General features: G+C 41.5%; 2 long non-coding RNA genes across 10 annotated transcripts in view; one reads left to right on the top strand and one right to left on the bottom strand.

Moving 5' to 3' along the window:
- Positions 1-23,468, bottom strand: part of LOC109455627 (uncharacterized) — a 212,263-nt gene that overhangs the window by 122,363 nt on the left and 66,432 nt on the right. The gene's annotated exons all lie outside the window — the stretch shown is intronic.
- Positions 6,613-23,468, top strand: part of LOC141570496 (uncharacterized) — a 28,130-nt gene continuing 11,274 nt past the window's right edge. For 3 of the 4 annotated variants that reach the window (XR_012494515.1, XR_012494518.1, XR_012494516.1), the window contains exons 1-2: positions 6,613-6,734; positions 12,651-12,809. This is a non-coding gene — a long non-coding RNA (uncharacterized LOC141570496). Of the gene's footprint in view, positions 6,735-12,650; positions 12,810-18,649; positions 18,688-23,468 lie in introns of all 4 variants that reach the window. The other variant, XR_012494517.1, reaches the window with a different exon arrangement.

Raw genomic sequence — 23,468 nt, 5'->3', positions numbered from 1 at the left:
AAAAACAATCCCCAATCTTGGTGACTTATAGCAACACATACTATTTTCCCATCACAGGTGGCCTGGGAGTTCTGCTCTGAATCAAAGTAATCCTTTCTCCAGAGGACTGACCAAGGACCAAAGGGGTAGCCCTCATCAGAAGCAGTGTGGGTCACTGAGAAAGAGGGACTGCACAGACACTGGTGCCCTGGCTCTCTGTGCTGTCACCTGGAAATGACTGATGTCACCCCCACTAGCGTTTCACTGGGCACAGCCATCTAACTAATAGTGGGTGGGAAGAGCCAATCCTACCAGCAACTGGGAGAGCCAGGGCACCTCACACGAGAGCAGGTGTCTGAGAGCCAGAAATGGGCCCTGTGTCTACCTGATCCCACAGCAGTTCCCTTTCCACCATATCATGTACTCTATTGTTTTCATTAAAAGTTTAAATATTATGCATTTCAGCCTCTCTTTTAAAAGTTCAATAATTGAAAAATAGAACCTAAGTATTTCTAAATTCACACCTGGCTTTAATTCACATGTACTGCATCCCTCAGAGAAGGGTTTCCAGATAATATACTAGCTACTCAGCTAAACTGGAATATCGAATAAACAACAACAACAAAATTATAATATGTAGGAACATGTCCCAAATATTGCATGAGGCCTACTTATAGTGAAAAAAATTTTCATTGCTCATCTAAAATTCCAATTTAACCAAGCATCCTTGCAGGGGGTGGGAGGGAGGGATTATTTTTATTTTATTCTGGGTTTGTTTTTTGTTTTGTTTTTTGCAAAATATGTCAACCCCACCCCAAAGTTGGGACCATCATCCTAACACACAATGCATGAAAAAATGAGTATTGAAAAATTAGAGTCTCCGAAAAATATGCAAGGCCAAAAAAGCACTAATACCTACAGGGAGCCAGACATTGTTCCCCAGATAATAGTGCCAGCTCAGAGGAAGACCCATCGGGGTGAAGTCTTGTTCCCCACAGCTCCTTGCTCACCATAAACCCTCAAAGAAGAGTTGTTTGCTGGATCTAATGAGCATACTCCTGAATAAGTACCAGCTTTGATGGATCCCCATTCTACATCACACGGCCTTTAAGAACCTAGAGTTTTATTTGACTGTATTTCTCAACAACCCGCAAGTGACCTGGTACAAAAAGGCCTTGATAAACATTCACTTACAGAACTGAATTGGCAGGAAGGATGGAACGGAAGGAGGGAAAGAGGGGAAAGATAGCATGGGATCCCATTTTGATTGAACATCTCTGAAAACCCCCATAAGTCCACCAGGGTGCTCAAAAAGACCCTCAATAAGTGCTAATTGAATCGAAGCATACTGCTTCCCCCAGGGCCACTGTCAGCCCTTATAGCACCTGCGTGGGAATTAGTAAGGTGTCCCCTTTTGGGAGGATATGACTCCCAGATACAGGGGTCAATGAGCAGACAAAGCTTTTGACTTGTGTCAGCATGAGTGGAACATGCCCCTTCCCTCCTTGGGCAGAAGCTCTGTGCCGGGGCCCATAGCCTGGCTAGTAGGACGGGGGTGGGGTGGTGCCCCATTAGCCTCTCAGTCAGGCACCTGTGCGTGTCCCTGATGTCTCTCCCAAGTCAGGCTCCTGTTCCTGGTGACAAGGATGAAGCATGGACAGTGCTCTCCAGTGTGGACTTACGCCCTTTGCAGAAAACCTTTTCTGCTCATGTTTTCCACACCCACCAAATTAGACTCAGAATTGAAAGAGCAAAACAACCACAGCCGAGCACACGCACACACACGCGCGCGCGCACACACACACACACACACACTAACTGCTGGGTGTGAATTGTATGTAAGGTAACAATTCCACTGGAGTGGTGTCTGAATGCAGCTAATCCAATTAAATATTTTCCAGATGGATCTAATGGAGTATATATACATTCTCCTCACTTATTTTCACTTTTATACTGTCTTCTTAGTGTTTTTGGTGCTGCTTAAAAATGATTTAATGAAACAAAGAAGACATTACAGGGTTGAGTATAATGAAATGAAGAAGATTGCAACTAAGGCTGACATATATTCTTTAGTTAATTCAATTGTGCGTAATTATCTTGTTGCTTTGCAATCCAGCCTTCTCCCAACCAACACCAGCTTCAGGAACACTCATAATTGCAGAGCAGCCACGAGGCGCTATCTTAAAGATAAGATGAGTAATCCTCCACACTCTAATTTTTCTGCCATGTCCCTGAATGCCTCTAAGAGAAAACTTCGGAATCCAGCCTTTTCTCCGGGACCTGTGAGAAATCTATGACTGCATTTCCCATCATGCTTCACCACAAATCACAAGTTGACACTCTTTGTCCACTTAGAAAAATGATGGCCCATTTTAGAGGGCTCACTCTGATAAATGCGCAGCGATGAGATAAACCTTCTTTAAATTACTTAACTCTGAAATCCCCACAGAAGAAAATCTACTCAGACATGCATCAGCCTGGAGCAGCCGTGGGCTTCAGGGCGGTGATACGATTGCTTGATTTCTCCAGCCAGTTAGTCCAGGATTTTACAAATTTTCCTCTGTGCCTATGCTGTTTTCTGTAATTAAAAATGTTTTCAAACACTCTAAAACTCCTCTGAACTTCAAAATTATACCCTCAAGTCAACTTTGCAACAAAGTAGGACTTCTTTGGTTTACCTTCATTGTAATTTGGTTTGGGAAAATGTGGTTTTCAGCCATAGCAAAGAAAATTGTCTTCAGAACTCGAGCTGTCTTTGGTGAAATGTTCTGTTTCACCAAATATGTGTTTCCACGAAATGTTTTCTAGCAGTTGAGAGAGCCAACCAGTTGCGCTCTGCACTAAACGCATTACTTGGTACCCATCCCCCACCCCCCACACACACCCAAGCCCAGCGTGAGCTCACAAGACCCTCATTTCTAGGTCCTGAGAGTGGGCTGACCCTTCAGCTATGTTGGGGGCCATGGAAACCGCCATTGGGCATATAAAGTGAAGGCTTTCTGTTCCAGACAGCAGTGTCTGAGCAGCGGGACAACACAGAGAAGGATGGACGCTCTAGGACAGGTGTGCGTGGCACGGAGGAAGGAAAAGAAGAGGGGAGAAGGCATCTTCCCAAGAGACTTAGCATCAGATTAGGGAGAACAAAAGCTGAGTTGAGGTATTTTGAAGTAGTGCCAATATATATATATCCCCTTCTCCGGTGTCACTAAATCCAGAATTTTCTGTCATTGGATGGAAAAGTGGTTCAAAATAGGGAGGAGTTATGAGAAAGTTAAGCTACCAGCCTTTGCACATCTGACGCAAGACATGACGATGCAACATCACAATGGTTGACACACTGGGATGAACAGTGAGGCGCCCAAGCCAGGTGGCCAGCATTTGGATCCTGACTCTGCCTCTTAAAAGCTGTGTGACACTGAGCAACTATTTAACCTCTCTGTGCCTCAGTTTCCTCATCTGTAAAATGGAGCTAACAATGACCTCTTACTTACTCTCCATTTTGATTAACCAAAGAGTTAATGCACGTAAAATGCTGGGAACTATGGCTGATATGCACAAAACACTCATTTGAAGTGAAGTATCTATGCAACTTGAGGTGAAATCCCAATAAAAATCACTCTTCAGTAGGATCTCAGCTCTTTCGTTGACCCAGAATCATGTGATATTAAGATAAATGAGAGCGCAATCCTTTTAGCTAGGCCTACCTGCCTCTGGTCATGACAGAGTCTCCGCACAGCTAACATTTGTGAGCATTTCTCGAGACTTTCCACGTAACTCTCCTAGAAGCAGGGCTTTTATTCCCATGTCCCCGAAAGGATGGAGGCACAGAGATGTTAGGTAATGTGCCTCCACAGCTGGGAGGAACAGAGCTACGGTGCCAACACCTGTGGGCCCAGAACCTGCCCTCTCCACCTCCAGGCCTGCATACTGGACCCATCTATTCTGAGCAGGCATCACCTGAAGTGCGGCAATTTAATCAGAGGACAGATAACTGCAGAGCTTTTGCAATAGAGGAGGTCTCGAGTCAGAGCAGTGATCTGCACAAATAATTCAGCCACATGCATTCCGAATGTCCCTCCTCCTCTGGAGTCCCAATGGGTGATAGCAAGCAGCAGACCTTCTCTGTGCAGGCTGGGAGGGCGGGAGGGCCCCAGCCCTGGAGCTCACCCTTGAGGACAGGAATTAGTGTGGGTACCTGGGACTCAAGGCTGACTTTCTCGTTGAGGGGAGTACACACTGAGGCTCAGAGACAGCAGAGGAGCAGAGGTTGACACCCCATGGGGCACCCTTCCAGCTGATGCAGGAGCTGGGCCTCCCAGGAGAACAGAAGAAAAGCCAAGTCTCTGAGCGGGACCGTAGAGAGGTGTGCATCCCAGGACAAGGGCTGTGATGGGACAGGGAAGGGCTGAGACTGGGCGACTCTCGCAGGCGGTTCAGGGCCTCTCCTGCCAGGCACGAGGGAACTGTCAGTAACGCTCCAGAGCAGAGGGGAAGGGGCATACAAAGCAGGAAAGTGTTCTCTGCTCTGCTCTCTTCTCAACACATTGTACTCACACCATCCAGGGTTTTAGCCAAGCTGCAGAAAATAAATCCTTTGCACAGGGGGTGAGATCTGGCTCTGTCTCCTAGCAGAAGGCCCTTACTTCCCTGAAGTTAGTCCCCCTCGGCTCCCACAGAAAACAAAGGGCTGCTCTGTGGTTCCTTCCCTTTCCTTCACCCTATATCGGGAATTTACATAATCACAGGCAAATAAAATGATAAAAGCAGACTCTTTTCTAACGGGCATATTGTTACTATTATTATTCTTCAGGCAAATTAGCTTCTGATTATAGAGATTAGTCAAAACCACGATTCTGCTGATTATGAGGTGAGACTGATTTTTTTTTTTTTAACCAGGATTAGAGCTGTTGTTTCAATGTTAGGAAATTACATAAAATGGCACTCAGAGGGAAATAAAGTTTCTGAAAGTCATTTAATTATTAGTTGTCTCAGAAGAGTTTAGGCCTTCCAGCCTTTCAGCTGGTGTCTGTCTGATCAAATATTTTACCCTAAAGTTGATTAACTTTTTTATGGCAGCTCAACCTCTTCCTTTTAAGTTTCCCCAACTCTAAAATATCCGTATTGAAGATATCTGTTGTGTTTACTGGGGCTTCCCCGTCACCTAAGGACTGCATGCTTCTGTGGAAAGAATGCGTGTCCTGGCTGACAGGAGAGATGCTTGTCGTTTCCCTCGGGTTTCGGAGTCTGCTCACCTGGCAGATGGAGAAACAAGAGCTCCGGCGGTGAAGAGCCTCAGGAGAGACCCCAGGACTCGGACAGAGCGGAATCTAGAGCGATCCGAGCAGAGAGCTTCTGGCTGCTCGCAGATCTCAGATGCTCATGCAAACCTCTCACCTGGAGAGAAGCTTCTCCCTGGACCGATTCTGTGGTTCCCAACATCAGGTGGGAGAAAGAGAGAGAGAGAGAGAGAGAGAGAGAGAGAGAGAGAGAGAGAGAGATTTTGCCTCCTGAGGGACACCGGGCAACGTCTGGAGACAGTTTGGGTGGTCCTGACTGGAGGACTCGGGGAAGGTAGTATGTGCTACTGGCACCTATGGGGGCCGGGAGGGGCAGGGCTGCTGCTAAATAAACATCGTCCAATGCACAGGACAGCCCCCACCATCCAACGGAATGATCTGGCCCCAAACATCACAGTGCGCAGTTGAGAAAGCCTAGTCTAATTGGTCAGCAAGCATGGGAGATTTTTACTACATAACCATGGGGAGTGGAGGGTTACACTTGAACCCTCTCCGATCCTGAACTCCCATTGGAGGCAAGTGCACGTGGAGACCTGTTTCCTTTTCTCCTTGTGAGGGTCCAGGTTCCTGTTGTCATTTTGAGTAAAATTACACAAGAACAAGACAAATTGTGTGTAATTGATTATAACTATATGTCTGAATTTAGGAAGAATTTCCCAACAAAAAGGCCCTTGCCCCAAAACATATACATACAAACTTTTTGGGACGTAGATCAAATCGCCAAATCTTTAGATATGATTACTTCACATACTGGCCTACTTGCCAGCTGCTCCGTTAGGAAGAAGCTGATGGACTCTTTTTCAATCCTCTTGTAGGTTTCACTAATATGCTGATTGGTACTCACTGAAATACTAGTAATTACTCAATGAGACACTATTTCATGTGACTTTTGCGGTGCGTGTTATAGTTAATAAGTTTTCCTTCTTTTAGCGTGTTGGAGTCAAAGAAAACCCTAATTATGTGCCCTGATTCTCAAAGAATTAAACATTTCAGCATCTCTTACGACAGGATATTGACAAAGCTTTCTGTAAAGAGTCAGATAGTAAATATTTTTGGCTTTGGGGGTCACATGGCCTCTGTTGCAACTACTGGACTCTGCCGTGGTAGCTCCCAGCAGCTTTAGGCAACATGGAAATGAATGGGCTTGGCAGTGTGCCAATAAAACTTTATTTACAAGAACAAGCTGTGGGAGGGCCTTGGCCCCAGGACCAGAGTTTGCTGACTCCTGTCTTACAACACAGATTTCTTAAAAATAATGCATTCAGGCAAAAAGCACAGGGGAAAGTTCAGAGAAAGCCATTATAAAATGCCAGCAATAGTTCTCACTGTCCTACAACAAGCAGCCTGGGTACAGCTTACTGCCAACCCAGGGGGACCATGAGGCATGCGGGAACAGGATTGAAGGGGTGGACAGAAACCTGGAGGAAAACGAGGAACTGCAACCACCCTGGTCAACAGGCTAGCGTTACTTTCATTTTTTTACTAGGTTTCCCTTTCAGTGTAAAGCATTGCTTTTAAATCAGAAACTACCTTTTCCTCCTCAGAGGCCAGTACCGGAGGGGAAGGCCACTACCCTCCAGCTCCCTCAACCCCAGTCGAGGGACTGAGCAGCCTGGGTGCCCCCTGGGCTGGGCCTGGTTACGGAGCTGGAAGTGTCTGGGGATGCTGAGCGCAGACGCACTCTCTCCAAAGCTGCAGGCGCCACTTACTGCACTAGCTGCTCACTGTTAACAGCAACTCCATGAGGCAGGTACCCTAGGAGCTCCCTCTTACAGAGGAGAAAACCCAGCGGTCGGCTAAGATGGGTCAGTGAGGACATGGGCTGGGGCTGGGGGCTCAGAGGCTGTGCTCCCAACCCCCTGCCAGCACGGCACTGACCTTCTCCTCTCCCCATGCCTGGTCATTATGTCTTCCTGTTTTATTATAGTAACATGCACAAAACATCAAATTTACCATTTTAACCATTTTTAAGAACTGTCCCGTCGACTCCCAGCCTTTCAGGTTGAGAGTCTCTGCTGGTGTGTTAACTCCCATGGCCAGAAATGTTCTGTAGCAGAAAGACCCAGGAGGTCACTGCTCTGCCAGCAGGTGGCCGCGGGGTGGCCAGGAGGGATAGGAGTAAGGCACCGGCAGCATCCACGGTGACTAAAGGCCCAGCCACGTGGTGGGTTCGTGCTTCACTGTTCACGAGGCTGCCTCTCCCACAGTGTTCTTAGCTCACGGAAGGCAGGGCCCCCAGTTGACCTCTGTACCCCTCTCCCTGATGGGTTAGATGACTCTGAGGGAATGTGACCCAGGCTAGGTCTCTGGGAAAGAGGAGGCAAGAGGGGACTCTGGAAAGGCAGGAGAAGGTGGGGTGAGGGCAGGGTGGGGAGTGGCCTCTGCGTTTGGCCTCATCACTTGCCTCATCACCGTGGCCTCTGCGTCTAGTCTTCCCCCTCACACTGCCCCCCGCCCTCTGCCAGGAGACCTCCCATCCCCTCTGGGGCTGGTCTCTGCAGGAAATCACGCCTTACTTAGCAACAGCTGCTACGGAGAGCTGACTCTCTGATATTCCAGCAACACAGCACAGTGCTTGGACTACAACCCCAGATAGTATTGAAAGGAAAGCAGGTTTATTTCCAGGTCAGGCTGGGAGAGGACCTGGGTTTTCAAAACTGGAGCTGTGCCGCACGAAATGGGCAGCCTGGCAACAGGTGAGCAGCTCACGCCCCAGGCGTTGTCAAGAAGCTGCTCCCGTCTGTGGTGGTCCTTGTTCGTAGGATTCCTGTTGCTCCCTGTTCCCATTCAACTGGGTCAACATGTGCCTGTAAATTCCTCCCCAAAGGGAGATCAGAACAGCATCACCAGCCCCAGAAATGACAAACAACTCAAGTATGGGAAGGCAGCTGCCAAGTACTCAACAGTACTCACGTTGCACCAGAAAAAAAAAAAAAATCAGATAAGAAAAATAAACCGAGTGTGTGCATACTTCCTTAAATATGTACCCTGCTTTGTGGTTACCTCCAGTCTTTGGTGTAATGAGTGTATCTACTTGTCAGGGGTCACAGACCGGCGACCCTGCGACACCATCTTGGGTTGGTGAGCAGCGTGGTGCACTCTGTCCCTTCTCTAGTGCACAGAGCGGTGCAAAGGGTTCAGAACACAGAGCCACTGACATTAATTTTCCCACTAGCCTCTTACTAAATTACTCCACGGCTTTTGCCTGTGTCTTAGTCTCTCTACTGCGTTTGAGTTGGCAATACGTATTTGCAAAAATGCTTTGTCATGCTCAAATGGAACATCTTAGGGTAAGTTTTGCACAGCTGGTGGTCCAAGAGGTGGGGGGATGTCCCAGTCACCTATCGCCCCTCTGTTGACCCAACTCAACTCCATGGGTAAATAGCAGTAGGATCAGAAGACGAGGGTGGCTGGGGAAGCTGTGAAGCGAGACCTGTGGAATGGATGATGCTTAGAGGTTGAGGAAGCCACACTTCATTCAACAACACGATGCTTGGCCAGGGCACCAGGCCTCCGCCAACCTTGGGCGGCCACTCTTGGCACAGCCATAAAAGCCACAGCCATAAACACTGACAAGGCAAGAAAAGAACATGGTGAGAAACCAACTTGCCTTCGTTTCTCAGACTCCTCAGAAGATTCTAGAAAGGCATTTTCCTATCCCCTGAAATAAGGGGCCCGGTTCTTCTATCGTTTGATCAGGAACCATGACAAGCATCTACTGAGGGCCAGAGCCTGTGCCTAAAACCTATCACTGTCTCCAAGCTGCTCACATGCCATGACTTAAACTGAAGATGATGACACAGGGCGGCCCACACATCACCCCTCTGCAGTCAAGGTGATCTAGTCAAGGGCAATGGGACCAAGAGGAAGAGGGTCTGAACCCAATCCTGGATAAACGCCAAGAACAAAGGGGCCTCACCAAAAAGAAAGCCATCTGCTCTCTCTACCTTTCCTTTTTCCTGTCAGTTGTGCTTTCCAGGAGAAGATAGCCATGATGTGCTCCGGCAGGGACCCAAGTTCTTAGAGTGCTATGCACCATCAGAAGCCAAAAATTATATCCCTGCTACCAAGGAAACCAAGCACCCTTTCTGCTTAAATCTGAACCCCTACAGTTGCTGTGGCTTATGACTTATGGTTACTCTTGGTAACGCACGTTAAGTAGAGAGTTGGGTGGTACCAAGAAGAAGCATGCCGTCCATGGCAATGGCTCCTTATCAACCAGTTTATAAACCAATGCTTGCATTTTCAGAGTGTCACACATCTACTGGGCCACTTGTTTGGTGTCTACAGTGACATTATCTGCTGAGTCTTTAAAGATTTGTTTCTGTGGCACATACTAAAGAATAAATTATTGACTCTACTTGAATTTTTGCCTAAGAACTTTTCCAATACAACTTAGATCCAAGTGTAACCATTTTAAAGACAGCTGAATTGAAATGGAAAGGCCAGGATTTTTCTCCAAGTGGAAATGGAGATTTATTATTTAAGAAATTGCCTAAATTTGCTATTGAGGTTTTATAAAGACTCACGGGGTTTTTAATAAAAGCTAGTCCATGGATTCTGTACCGATTACGATGTTTTTCCTGGGTAAATTACCAATCTATGAGTCACATCTTTCTACATCAGCCTGTCCAGGATGAAGAGATTCATCACAAATAAGCAGGATTTGGAAAAGGCTTTTGATAGTGTTCATGACGCCAGCAGTGGGGATAGGGGTGGATTTCAGTGATAACCCCACAGGGAAGCTCACCACTTCTTACAAACAAATCCTTCTTGTCATTTCTAACATGAAAACGATGATTTTGTCAAATGTGAAATAGTCTGACTAGCAAGATCAAAGTGAGATAGAAACAATTGGGGAGCTGGTCTTCTCAACAGAAAGCAACAGTATAAGGAAATAATGATGTTCTGGGTAGTAGGTATTTATTTCCAAGGTGCGGGGAATAATATACAATTTGACCTATAAATGTCCTTCTTTTAAAATATTTTTTTTTATTTTTACAGTTAACGTACAATATTATATTAGTTTCAAGTGTACAGCATTAGACATTTATACAAATTACAAGGTGATCACCTTGATAAATCTATTACCCATCTGACACCATACAAAGTTATTACAAATATTATTGATATTCCCTATGCTGCACTTTGCATCCCCATCACTATTTTGTAACTGCCAATTTGTACTTCTTACTCCCTTCCCCTCTTTCACCCCTCCCCCGAAACCTCCATCCATCTGGCAGCCATCAAAATGTTCTCTGTATCTACATGTTTGTTTCTGTTGTGTTTCTTTATATTGTTTTTTAGATTTCACATATAAGTGAGATCATATGGCATTTGTCTTTCTCTGTCTGACTTATTTCACTCAGCATAATACCCTCTAGGTCCATCCATGTTGGTGCAGATGGTAACATTTCATTCTTTTTTTATGGCTGAATAATAGTCCATTGTATAAATGTACCACTACTTCTTTATCCATTCATCCTGATGGACACCCAGGTTGCCTCCATATCTTGGCCATTGTAAACAATGCTGCAATGAATATATGGATGCATATGTCTTTTTGAATTTGTGTTTTGGCTTTCTTTGGATAAATACCCAGAAGTGCAATTATTGGGTTCTTCTTTGTCCTTTGTCATGGCCTTTGTTTTAAAGTCTATTTTGTCTGGTACAAGTGTTGCTACCCCAGCTATTTTTTTTGTTTGTTTGTTTTTCTGTTTCCATTTTCATGAAATATCTTTTTCCATCCCTTTACTTTCAGTCTGTGTGTGTCTTTCAATCTGAAGTGAGTCTCTTGTAGGCAGCATATGTATGGGTCTGGGTCTTGTTTTCTTATCCATTCAGCCACCCTATGTCTTTTGATTGGAGCATTTAATCCATTCACATTTAAAGTAATTATTGATAGACATGTAGTTATTGCCATTTTGTTATCATGTATTTGGTCTTTTTTTCTCTTCTTCTTAACATTTTTTGTAATACTGCTTGGTGGTAATGAACTCCTTTAGCTTTTTCTTCTCTGGGAAGCACTTTATCTGTCCTTTGGTTCTAAATGATGCCTTTCTGGATAATCTCAGGTGTAGGTCCTTGCTTTTCATCTCTTATATTTCATGCCAATCCCTTCTGGCCTCAAAGTTTCTGTTGAGAAATCAGTTGACAGTCTTATGGGAGTTCCCTTAAAGTTAATAACTGCTTTCCTCATTTTTTTCCTTCTTTTTTTTTTTTTTTTTGGATTCTTTTTTCTCTTTCCTGTTCTGATTGGATGTTTTCTGCTACCTTATCTTCCAAATCACTGATTTGCTCCTTTGTTTCATCTAATCTGTTGATTCCCTCAGTTATTGTATTCTTCATTCCTGACTCATTCTTTTTTATCTTTTCTATCTCCATTTTTATGTTTCTTATCTCTTTGTTGAAGTTCTACCTGTAATCACTGAGCACCCTTATAACCAGTGTTTTGAACTCTGTATCTGGTAGATTGTCCCCATTTTATTTAGTTCTTTTTCTGGAACTTTGTTCTGATCTTTCATTTAGGACATGTTTCTTTATCTCCCTATTTTGTCTGCCTCCCTGTGTTTGTTTCTATGTAGTAGGTAGGGCTGCTATACCTCCAGGTCTTAGTAGAGTGGCCTTATGTAGTAGGTGTCCTGTGGGACCCAGTGGTGCAGTCTCCCTGGTCACCAGAGCTGGGTGCTCCAGGTGTGTCCCTTGTGTGGGCTGTGTGTGTCCTCCTGATGTAGTTGAGCCTTGATTGTTATTTGCATGTCAGTGGAAGGGATTGACCTTCAGGCTGATTGGTTGTGAGAACTGGCTGTGACTACAGTGGAGAAGCTTTTGTGCAAGGGCTGACCTTACAAATTCATTTTAGTTGGGCTCTGGTGCCTGCCAAATCTGCCCTTTGGGTGTGTCAGCTGTGGAAGTGGTTGGGTGGTGCTCTGGTGTGGTCTGAAGCTGGCCACTGGGTGTGTTGTCTCTGCGGTCTCTTGGGAGGGGCTCTGGTGCAGGCTGAGGTCAGCCAGGAACACTTAGTTTGAGCTACAAACTGATCTGCAGATGGTTGCCACTTGTGCTGGGCTCAGAGGCTCCTGGGAGAGGCTATGCTGCAAACTGAGGCCAGCTGCTGCTTGTGCTGGGCTTGGGGCTGTTCAGCAAGAGGTACAGGACACACTGAAACCAGATGTTGCTTGTTTGGGGTTTGTGAACCTTTGAGAGATTTTAGGAAAGTCTGCAACATGAGCCAAGACAGGCCATTTGTACGCAAAAGGAACTGGAAGCGGTGGGCCTGCAAGCTGGCAGGGCCTCAAGGAATCACCAGGGTGGGGCTAATGGTGTCAGCCAAGTTGATGGAGACTCAGATATGGCACCTGCCTGTTTCTGCAGGCTGGGTAGGGGAGGGCTCAACAAACAGTGGCCTCTGCCAGTACTTTGTCTGAAAAAAAGCCACCCCTTGAGCCCTTGCCTGAAGACAAACAACTCAGTTCCTCCTCGTATGCCCTGGCACCTTTCCATCCACCACCCCAGCACTGGAGCTCAGAGCAAGTAAGTCCACCAGCAAGTAAGTCCATGTGTGGGCCCTTATTTAATAGGAGTGCCTGGGACTCCAGCCACCCTCCATCTCATTCATCTACAATCTCCACAGGTTTTCACAGCCAGAGTTATGGGGATTTCTTTTCCCGGCACTAGAACCCTAGGCTGGGGAGACTGGTGTGGGGTTGGGACCCCTCTATCTTCCTGGGGGACCTCCACAGTTGAGATAACCCTCCCGATTTTTAACTGGCACAGGTGGGTGTAGGACCAGCCCATTCCATGGCTCCCCTTCCCCTAGCCTCCATATGGTTTCTTCTGAATGTCCTTAGTTATAGGACACCTTTTCAGTTAGACTTCAGGAAATTCTCAATGATGGTTGTTCTGTTGTTTAGTGATAATTTTGAGGTGGTTGTGGGAAGAGGCAAGCACAGCGTTTCTCGACTCCACCATCTGAGGAACCCTCCTATAAATGTTCTTTAAAAAATTATTTTCAGGTTTTAAATGATTGGACTTTCAAATTATTATCAAGGTTTCATTATAGAAAAAGAAAAATGTTTGAATAAGATAATGGTCTCAGAACAAAACTCCAAATTTTGGTTGCTTCAATGCAGGATGCCTCATGAACCATATTTGGAAAGATGGCAAATAGCGCTTTGATGCCATAAAACATGCTGTAAATTTATTCTGTCAGCTTATAGTAGAGGAAGATTCAAACTGGTTTTCCTTCTAAAAATCCCTGCTGGGAACAACCTACCTTTTCACAGATTTTTATGCACACTCACACACAACTTGGACAAACAAGCTAAGCCTCTGGCACCCCTGTGTTCCTGAACACGCCACAAGGATCCCAGACAAAAGGGTGTTTTATATACAGATCTTTCTAAAACCTAGTGATACACCTGTGAGGATTTGGTGCTTTGGCGGGGGGTGTTGTATTTAAGATATTTAAAGATAGCTTTTTAAAAATTAAACCCAGAAACCATAGAATTTCATTTCTTCCATACCTGGAGAGCCATGCATTCTTAAGACTGTAATGTTAATTTTCTGTTTGCACTGGGTTGAATAGTGCCCCCCCAAAATCCATGTCTATCTGGAACCTCAGAATGTGACCTTATTCAGAAGTAGGGTGTCTGCAGATAGGATTCATTAAAATGAGGTTATACTGGATTATATTGGGCCCTTCTGAAGAGCCGCACAAGTAGGAAAATGCCACTTCTCCTCCTGGTTGTTTCTCCTTTACTCTCACACGATTTCCATACTCACAACACATCTGTCACCAGGTGACCAGGTGTGTGGAGTTTTCTTCCCACACCCAGCAGTCCTCTGAGCCACCCGCTGGCTGTCCCACGATTCAATTCAATTCTGACACTAAGCCAACACAGCGCAGACCTACAGGTTAAGGGCGCAGTTTTGTGAGCATGTCCCCCACTTCAGACGTCAATCACGAGAAGCAGATCTCCGGGTCACCCACAAATGCTGTCTGATGTGGCTACAGATCAGAGGTTCCCATGACCCTCTCTCTGGATTCAATTATTTACTAGAGCAGCTCACAGAACTCGGGGAAATGCTTACTTACATTTACCAATTTATTATTTTCTAAAGGATATGATAAAGGATACAGATGAACAGCAAATACACAGGGTGAGTCTGGGAGGGTCCCAAGCACAGGAGCTTCTGTTCCCATGCAGTTGGGGTGGGTCGTCTTCCTGGTGCGTAGATAAGTTCATGCCTACGTGAGGAAGCCTCCATAAAAATTCCAACAGTATGGGGTTTGGAGAGCTTCCAGGTTCATGAACCAGTCCCTCTCCAGAATCCCACCAGAGTCACCTCATTAGAACAAACCACACTTCAATCACTCAGGAAATTCCAAGGGTTTTAGGAGCCTTGTGTCAGGGATGGGGTCAAAGATCAAGTATCACAACAAAAGATGCTCCTATTGCTCTTATCACTTAGGAAATTCCAAGGGTTTTAGGAGCTCTGTGCCAGGAATGGGGTCCAGAGACCAACATAGTTACTTTCTACGATTTCACAAGGAGACAGACACAGAAACAGATACACAAAGGGAAGAGGCCATGTGACGATGGAGACAGAGATTAGATCAATGCAACTACAAGCCAGGGGACGCTAAGCACTGCTGCCACCACCAGGAGCTGGGACAGGCAGGAAGGACCCTTCTCTAGAGCCTTCAGAAGGAGCACGGCCCTGTTGACACTTTAACTTCAGATTTCTGGCCTCCAGAACTGTGAGAGAATAAATTTCTGTTGTTTTAAGCCACCCAGTTTGTGGTAATTTGTCACGGCAGCCCTAGGAAACTAATACACTGTTGAAACATGCCTTTAATGATGTGATTTATCCCTATTCCCATATTTGGTCAAAGAAATAAAATAGTAGGGTCTGACCAAAACCATCTGAATCTTTGGCAGTGGGTGGCATCCTTAGTTACATGTTAGAATCCCTGGGAGATCTGAGTTCCCCACTGCCCAAGCTGCACCCCAGCCCAATTAAATCAGTAACTCTGGAGGCAGGACGGAAACGTCAGTGTTTTTCACGCTCCCTGGGTAATTGCAACGTACAGCCTAAGGTCACACGACCACTGACCCACGTGGTACAGCACCATGGTTTTCTAACAACACCATGGGCTTCAGAGTTTGATTTCTGGCTTTGCACCTACTAGCTGTGTCCCTGGGCAAGTCATTTAATTTACCTGATATTTCCTTTTTCAAATTGAACATCGGATTGTGAAGAGTAATCTTTTTAAGTAGGTAAAATATCTACAACTGCCAAGCCCAGAGTAGACATCTAATAAATGTCCCTTTCTTTTTATACAGAGAGGCGATTTATCAAGATGGGTGAGAATCCGGGCTCTGGGGCAAGACTAGGCAATTAGATTCTGACCCCAGCTCGTGCCTGCGGTAAAACCTCGGGCACTTCTCCGTGCTCCATTTCCTTATCTACACTATGGGGCCTCAGAGAGTCATTACGAAGTTTACGTGGGATAATAAGATAATGTGCTCCAGCTAAAGCACTTCAAACAGTATTTGGCACATGTAAGCATTCAATAACTGTTAGCTCATATTAGAGACATTAGCTGATAACACTCTGCACACCTCCCCCTTGATAACACGAAACTCCACGTGACAAATTTTCACAACCCTTCTCTGTGCAATCAGAAGCAATGTGCTGTATCAGAAAGAGCTAGATTAGACCAGGAGTCAGGACACTTGAGCTCAGAGCTCAGCTCAGATACCACTAAGCTCCAGGACTTAAGTCAAGTCACTTTTCCTGTCCCCTGTTCCTGGGCTCAATTTGTAAAAGGAAGGGTTTAATAAGCTGATCCCTATGGTAGCTTATAACATTAAAAAGTCGTGGTCATCTGAGTATTGTAAAGTGATTGACGGAATTCGGGGTGTGTTTGGCAAACAACCCCAATGCTTTTGTAACATTTTGAGGTTAGGATTCACAAAAACCCAGCATTAATAGAAAAAGAATCAAATTCCACTTTATCATAGCAAACAAAAATCCTGGGGCGCTTTTCGAGACGTTTCAGGCCACAGGCTTTCAAGTCCACCATGTGACTGCTGATCCGAGCTGGAGAGAAGACAGTTGCCTCACTGTACCAAAGTTTAAAGCCTAAGAAATAGCCCTATGTGGGAATATAAATCGATACAATCTCTCTAGTGGGCAATTAGGTAATACGTATCAATACTTTAAAAAAATATACAGTAATTACATTTCTAGGAAACTGTCTTGAGGAAATATAGTAAAGTCTGCTTTTCTCATGTTTTTGGGATCAATATTTGGAAATCTGGTCAGATCCTTGAAAAGTCAGAATTAAGTAAAGAAATCATAAACAATGGCAAAAATATACAATAAATATTTTGTTATGTTATAATATAAAATGTGGATTTATTCATCAATTTTATGATGAAGGACGAAGGCCTTTCTCAGAGTTTTGATCCCTGATTAGGATTCTGTGACATCTTTCTTGCACAAACCACACCTATATAATTCGTGCTCTTAATTTTGAGGTACAGCACAAACTTAAAGATATTTGGGTGTCAGTGTGCAAACAGACTCTGTCGTTTACAATCTTCTTCTCAAGTTATTTAGAGTTGCCTAGCCCATCACCTTATTTTATATCATTCTTATTATTACTTCACATCGCTGAGTCTCCCCAAAGCATTCAACTTTGTTTTCATAGAAACGACGACCCTGTTTCTGGGTTCACTCATATTTCATAGGTTAGTATTCTAATCAACCAAATCACAATAATAACTGGCATAAACAGGTTTGGGAACAAATACAATTAGCTATCGGTAGGCGTATATCCCAAAAAGTGGGAGCAGGAGAAAAGTGCGCGTTCCCTATGCAGCCAGTGCTGCAGAAGCATAGAAAACATCAATTAACCCAGCAAGTCAATTAAGTAGAGGAGTGGGCAAGAGATTTCTTCTATACTCAGATATGTCATTAAATATTTATGTACAAATATAGTTATTGGAATCATAGCATACTGACAAAAATATGGAACCAGAAATATATCCATATAATGAATATATGTTTTATATATACATATATAATATATATATATATAAAATATATATCACATATATAATATACATCATATATATAAAAGATATGTCACATACATAGAAATGGTGTATAGATATTAAAAACTGTATTTTTAACTATTTTATATGTACAATGCTCATAACATTATCATGATGCTTATTCATTCAATAAAGACTTACTAGCAATAAAATATTTTATAGAAGTTTTTAAACAAAATTTGTATTTAGTAGCTTCCTTATAAAGTAAAAGTGGTCCAGGACCTAACAAATGAGATTGATGTCATCTTGAGGTCTTCACTTATTTTGACCTTGATTCATTTGGAGCTTAAGAATTGTTTTTAAGAAAAAGCATATGTCATGTAAGTTGTCTAAAAAAAAAAAAAAAATGCATTTACTCTCATTAAAAGGAGGGTGGGGGCTTTTTCCTCCCAGTATTGCCATGTAAGCTTCTACTAGACCCAATCCTCCTGCAGATAACAGCTATCAACTCTGAATAAAAATACAAAATATGACTTTTGTTTAATGGAGGATGAACAAAAGTCAGTCTGACTCTAAAAGAAGTTGACATTTAGGAAGGAAAAAAATGGCATGAGATGAAATTCCCATTTTTATAGCTTTTAGCCCGAGGGCAATTCAAAACTGTCACCACAGAAGTGGCTAAATCTCTGAAAGAAAACCGCCAGTTTTTCTAATCTGAAGAACAAAAGGACAGATTTCTGGGGAAACAGGGTCACTGGAGAGGGGGTAATTCTGAGTAAGAGGGAACCAGAGAAGAGGCACTCCAAATTATCTACGCAATACCTGAACCATATATGTGAGAGGTGGATTCTAAGCAGCTAAGCTAGGGATAAAGAACTGAGTTAAGGTTTGAGTTATTCCAAGGGAAAAACTTTGCAATTTGAGTCCAATCAAGTTAACAGTCTGCTTTAAAAAAAAAAAATTAAATCAACATTCTTCAGAGAAATATAACAGAATCCAGATGGCATTCCCAATATCCAGGATATAATCCAAAATTACGCAACATAGAAGAAACAAGAAAATGTGATCTATTCTCAAGAGAAAAAATGATAGATGGAGACCAATTCTAAAATGATATAAGTGTTGAAATAAGAAGACAAGGATTTAAAAGCAAGAAAAAAAAAACGTGAAAATAAGTTCTCTACACATGTAAAGACAGGAAATGTCAGCAGATAAATAAAAATGTAAAAAAAAGAATCAATGGAAATTCTCAAGCATCAAAATACAATATATGAAAATTAAATATTCCTTGTATATCCTTAACAGCATAATGCATGATGGCAGAAGAGTCAGTGAACCTGAAGGTAAGCCAAGAGAAATCATCCAATCTGCGAACTATAAAAGGATTAAAAAAAAATTAACAGAGCCCCAGGAACCTGTGAGACAATACCGAAAGTGTAATTGGTGGAATGAGGAAGAAAGAGAGAATAGGATTTTATGCATATATATATATATATATATATATATATATATATATATATATATATATATACACACACACACACATATACATAGACATATATATGTATACATATATGTGTATGTATATACATATATACATATATACATATATACATATATACATATATACATATATATATGTTCTAGCATGTGTCCCTTCTTCTTTTGTCATTATATATACATATATATGTAAATATACATATATACATGTATATGTATATATATATATGTATATATATATAATGACAAAAGAAGGAGAAGGGACACACGCTAGAATGGGGCTAATTATTTATTTAATATCTAATCAATTTATTTAGTAATAGGTAATAGCAAAAGACAAAGGCAATTAATAGAATATGCTAACGTCAGAAAGTAAAGGTGGTTAAGACTAAACTATATACATTGATAACAATGTCATGTCAAAGGAGTACACATATTTATAAGTTAAGAGATCCAACACATGTTTACTATTGATCAAAAATCACTTGGCTAAATACACAAATAACATCAGTGAGGAGTATCCAAAAGCAGTAATAAGCTCTATAGGATAGCAACTATTACAGTAGATGTCAAAAGCTCACCAAACGGGGAGAACAGCACTGGAAAAGTCATATGTCAAAACCTTGCCAGGTCTGTAGCTGAGAGACACTCAGGCGTCTCCCACAGCGCTGCGTGCTAGTTCCCAAGATGCTGCTGCTGTTGCTTTTGTTGTTGTTGTTGGCATTGTTGTTGTTAGAAGTTAGGGTGTCTTCTGATGCTGTAAGCTGCAAGCTACACACGAGTTTGCTAGATGCTAACAAGTTCTCAAGAAGGCTAACTGTGGAGAACAACACTGGAGAGGCCGGGAACCAGCCAGCCCTCACCAGGTTCGCGGCTGGAAGTCAGGACATCCCCTGGTGTTGTAAGCTGCATATTGCTGGAAGTCTTCAAAATGTTAGAATGATGAAAAAGCACCAATGACAAATGACCAAATGACGAAGTATTAATAATTATACTGCCAACTGAGGTGTGTCTTATAAGTTTTCTCAGATGTTCCCCAGAGCCAAGTTTCTTGTTCCTGCCTCCCCTCTGGGAATGGCCAGTTCCAGGAGGGTCCGGCAGTTACTGATAAAAAAAGAAAATATATTACTTATCCAGCTGAAGGGCTAGTTCATCCAGACAAGCAATATCTACTGTTCTTGCTTGGGACCATCAGCCCAAGGTCTTCCAAAGCCTGGCAACGTGCCTCTCACGTCGTCCTGATGTAACTTAGCTACTTCTTCACTTCATCTGCTGATGAAGGCGAAACAGACAGAACAAAGAGGGAATTCTCTCAACCCCTGGTCAAGAATTTCTTTAACTCTAAGCTAACCAGCACCTCACAGCACAGACAGAACAGCAAACATCATCTCATATCTCCTCTGCTCCGGAGAATGAGACCAAAGGGGGAATTTACTCAACCCCTGATCACAGCACAGAAATCACCTCACATACAGGAACAGATAAAAGCTAATAGACAAAAGCTCATATATATATATATATATATATATATATATATATATATATATATATATATATATATGAAAAAATACTGGCCAAAAATTTCCCAAATTTGATGAAACACATAAATTTACAGAGAACAAAATCATAGAACCCCAAGAAGAAAAACTACAAAGAAAACCACACCCTGGCACCTATAGCCAATCAGTTCCAAACCAAAGATAAAGAGAAAATCTTGAAAGCAACCAGAGAAAAATGAAACATTACATACAGAAGAACAATTCAAATGACCTCTAGTTTATCATTATACAAGGCAAAACTATACTAGAGTAACATCTTTAAAGTTATAAATTTAAAAATTTAAAACCTGTGAACTCTTAATTCTATGTCTAGTGAATATATCCTTTCATTTCAAAAATAAAAGATAGCTGAGAATTCATTGGTAGCAGATCGGCACAAAGTGCTAAAGGAAGTTCTTCATTCTGAAGGGAAATAATACCACATGGAAATTCAGATATTCTGGAAAAAAATGGAAATTATTAGAAATGGTGAATGTGCAAAATATTTGGATAACTTTAAAAAACTATTTTCTTAATTAAAAAAGCATTTATACTACTTAAGTGAAATTATAGCATTGTCTGGACGGGTTTATAATATAGATATAATAACTATAGCACAAAAGGAAGGGAGAGGTAAGTGAACTTACGCAGTTGCAAAGTTTCTATATTTTACATGATGAGCTATAATAGTAACACTAAGTAGACTGTGATAAGTTAAGGATATACTGTATTACAGAAAGTGCTGAAAAATGCAAAGATAAACAGACAAATAGAAAACAAGCAATAAAATGATAGACCTAAATGCAATTATACAAAAAAATATGTTAAATGTTCACTGGTTAAATACTTTAAATAAAAGACAGAGATCACGAGACTGGATTAAAAAACAAAAAAGCTGGACTCACTACATGCTGTCTACAAAAGAGGCACATTTCAAAATATAAAAATATAGATAGGCTAAATGCAAATGAGTGTAAAAATATATACCTTAAAAACAGTAAGCATAAGAAGGCTGGAGTGACTATACTAATATCAGATAAAATAGACTCCAAGAGTGTAGTATTGACAGAGAAAAAGAGATAATTCATAATGACAGAAGTATAAATTCACTGTAACAACATAACCATCCATAAATATGTCTGTATCTATTATAACAGCAGATCTTCAAGTATGTGAAGCAAATGTTGATAGCAATAAAGAGAGAAACAGACAATTCCACAATCAAAGTTGGAGATTTTAACACCCTCCACTCAACTACTAATAAAACAACTAAATTTTAAAAATCAGTAAAGACACAGATGATTTGAACAATACTACCAACTACCTTGACCTAACGGATACTTATAGAATACTATGAGTATATCCAAAACCTGGATAATACACTTTCTTTTCAAATGCACATGATACATTCATCAAGACATAAAACAAGTGACATTCAAATCGTACAATGTATGATCTATGACCACAATGGAATTAGAAAAAAAAAAAAAAACTAAAATATCTAAAAAATCCAAAATATTTGAAAATTAAACAACACACTTCTAAATAATGGGTGAGTCAAAGAATAAGTCAAACAAGAAATTAGAAATATTTTAACTGAATGATAATGTAAATACATATTAAAATTTGTGTAATTAACTTAGAGCAGTGCTTAGAGGGTAATCAATGGCCTAAAATGCTTATATTTGAAAAGAAGAAAGACCTGAAATGACTGGTTCAAGATTCCAATTTAAGACACTAGGAAAAGAGGAACAAAGGAAACCCAAAGTAAGAGACCGAAGGAAATAGTAAATACAACAGCAGAAATCAATGCAATATAAAACACAAAGTACAGAAATATCAATGTAACCAAAGCTTGTTCTCTGAAAGATAAATATGATTGATATACTTCTAGCTATTCTGATCAAGAAGATAAAGAGAGGAGGAACAAATTAACAATTATCAAGAATGAGAGAGGGACATCACTACAGATTCTAGAGACTATGCCAACTTTATTTATTTGCATAGAATTGAATTCAGCATAGTTCCTTGTTCATAAAATACTACTGTCATTGTTTCACGACTGCCTCTTTTATTTATTTTAATTGTTTATTTATGCTTTTAATAGTATAATGGACAATGAATCTACTATTCACTCAAGAACTAATACCTCACCGATAAAATATCTACCTGTGTATTTCTTTTGTGTTTATTTTTTAGTAAAATATAGTTAATATACTATATTATATTAGTTTCAGGTGTACTGCATAATAAAGCAACATTTATATAGAGAGACAATGCCAACTTTAAATTAATAACTTTGACTACTTCAATGAAACAGATAAATTCTTTAGAATAGAATATCTCAACTGCCATATATCTATAAAAGAAATTGGTTTATCAAACACATGCCCACAAAGAAAACTGCAGACCCAGATAGCTTCACTGGTTAATTCTGTCAACATTTAAGAAAATAATAGCACCAACCACATAAAAACTCTTTCTCAAAATAGAGAAGGAGGAAACCCTTCCCAGCTTGTTTTATGAGACCACTGAACCCCTAAAATCAAAGCCTAACAAACATTACAAAATAAAATTATGGACCAATATCCCTCATGAATATAGATGCAAAAATCCTTAACAAAATATTAGCACTAGGATACAATATACCAAGGGTAGTAAATACATCATGACCTACTAGGAGTTATCACAGAAATTTAAGGTTGAATTAACAATGTAATTCATAGTATTAATATACTAAAGGAGACAGGCAATATGCTCATTCCAATAAATGCATAAAAAGCATTTAACAAAACTCATTCATGGTAAAAACTGAAAATAGAATCATACATATAGCTAATATCATATTTAATGATGAAAGAGTGAAATTTTTTCCACTAAGTTGGGAACAAGGCAAGAAGGTCCATTCTCACCATTCTTACTTAACATTGCACTGGAGGTTCTCACCAGTACAGTAAGCCAATAAAAATAAACAAAGAATTAAATAAATAAGTGTCATCCAGATTGGAAAGGAAGAAGTAAAACTGTCTCTATTTTCAGATGACTTGATTATTTACACATAAAATCCAAAGGAATCAACAAAACAA

Source organism: Rhinolophus sinicus, linkage group LG03, assembly GCF_036562045.2.
Source record: "Rhinolophus sinicus isolate RSC01 linkage group LG03, ASM3656204v1, whole genome shotgun sequence".
Lineage (NCBI taxonomy): Eukaryota > Metazoa > Chordata > Mammalia > Chiroptera > Rhinolophidae > Rhinolophus > Rhinolophus sinicus.
This window is presented reverse-complemented; position numbering and strand designations above follow the sequence as displayed.